Source organism: Salvelinus sp. IW2-2015, linkage group LG7 (assembly GCF_002910315.2).
Source record: "Salvelinus sp. IW2-2015 linkage group LG7, ASM291031v2, whole genome shotgun sequence".
NCBI lineage: Eukaryota > Metazoa > Chordata > Actinopteri > Salmoniformes > Salmonidae > Salvelinus > Salvelinus sp. IW2-2015.
Window position 1 is genome coordinate 32,785,383 of NC_036847.1, and position 2,131 is coordinate 32,787,513.

Here is a 2,131-nt window from a genome sequence, read left to right on the forward strand (position 1 = left end):
AGTCAACAGGTAGCGACAGTGTTGACTGTAACTAATGTAAGTCAACAGGTAGCGACAGTGTTACTGTAACTAATGTAAGTCAACAGGTAGCGACAGTGTTACGTAACTAATGTCAGTCAACAGGTAGTGAAGTGTTACTGTAACTAATGTAAGTCAACAGGTAGTGACAGTGTTACTGTAACTAATGTAAGTCAACAGGTAGCGACAGTGTTACTGTAACTAATGTAAGTCAACAGGTATGACGTGTTACTGTAACTAATGTAAGTCAACAGTAGTGAAGAACAGTGTTACTGTAACTAATGTAAGTCAACAGGTAAGTGACAGTGTTACTGTAACTAATGTAAGTCAACAGGTAGCGACAGTGTTACTGTAACTAATGTCAGTCAACAGGTAGCGACAGTGTTACTGTAACTAATGTAAGTCAACACGTAGCGACAGTGTACTGTAACTAATGTAAGGTCAACACGTAGCGACAGTGTTACTGTAACTAATGTAAGTCAACACGTAGCGACAGTGTTACTGTAAAAATGTAAGTCAACAGGTAGTGACAGTGTTAACTGTAACTAATGTAAAGTCAACACGTAGCGACAGTGTTACTGTAACTAATGTAAGTCAACACGTAGCGACAGTGTTACTGTAACTAATGTAAGTCAACACGTAGCGACAGTGTTATAACTAATGTAAGTCAAACAGGTAGCGACAGTGTTACTGTAACTAATGTAAGTCAACAGGTAGTGACAGTGTTACTGTAACTAATGTAAGTCAACAGAGTGCAGTGTACTGTACGTAGTAAGTAGTGCAGTGACTGTAACTAATGTAAGTCAACAGGTAGTGACAGTGTTACTGTAACTAATGTAAGTCAACAGGTAGTGACAGTGTTATGTAACTAATGTAAGTCAACATGGTAGGACAGTGTTAACTGTAACTAATGTAAGTCAACACGTAGCGACAGTGTTACTGTAACTAATGTAAGTCAACAGTAGCGACAGTGTACTGTAACTAATGTAAGTCAACAGGTAGTGACAGTGTTACTGTAACTATATGTAAGTCAACACGTAGCGACAGTGTTACTGTAACTAATGTAAGTCAACACGTAGGCGACAGTGTTACTGTAACTAATGTAAGTCCCACACGTAGCGACAGTGTTACTGTAACTAATGTAAGTCAAGCAGGTAGCGACAGTGTTACTGTAACTAATGTAAGTCAACAGGTAGTGACAGTGTTACTGTAACTAATGTAGGTCAACAGGTAGTGACAGTGTTAACTGGTAACTAATGTAAGTCAACAGGTAGGTGACAGTGTTACTGTAACTAATGTAAGTCAACAGGTAGTGACAGTGTTACTGTAACTAATGTAAGTCAACAGGTAGTGACAGTGTTACTGTAACTAATGTCAAAGTCAACAGGTAAGCGACAGTGTTTACTGTAACTAATGTAAGTCAACAGGTAGTGACAGTGTTACTGTAACTAATGTACAGTCAACAGGTAAGTGACAGTGTTACTGTAACTAATGTAAGTCAACAGGTAGTGACAGTGTTACTGTAACTAATGTAAGTCAACAGGTAGGACAGTGTTACTGTAACTAATGTAAGTCAACAGGTAGCGACAGTGTTACTGTAACTAATGTAAGTCAACAGGTAGCGACAGTGTTACTGTAACTAATGTAAGTCAACAGGTAGCGACAGTGTTACTGTAACTAATGTAAGTCAACAGGTAGCGACAGTGTTACTGTAACTAATGTAAGTCAACAGGTAGTGACAGTGTTACTGTAACTAATGTAAGTCAACAGGTAGTGACAGTGTTACTGTAACTAATGTAAGTCAACAGGTAGGACAGTGTTACTGTAACTAATGTAAGTCAACAGGTAGTGACAGTGTTACTGTAACTAATGTAGTCAACAGGTAGGACAGTGTTACTGTAACTAATGTAAGTCAACAGGTAGGACAGTGTTACTGTAACAAGTAAGTCAACAGGTAGTGAACAGTGTTACTGTAACTAATGTAAGTCAACAGGTAGCGACAGTGTTACTGTAACTAATGTAAGTCAACAGGTAGCGACAGTGTTACTGTAACTAATGTAAGTCAAACAGGTAGTGACAGTGTTACTGTAACTAATGTAAGTCAACAGGTAGC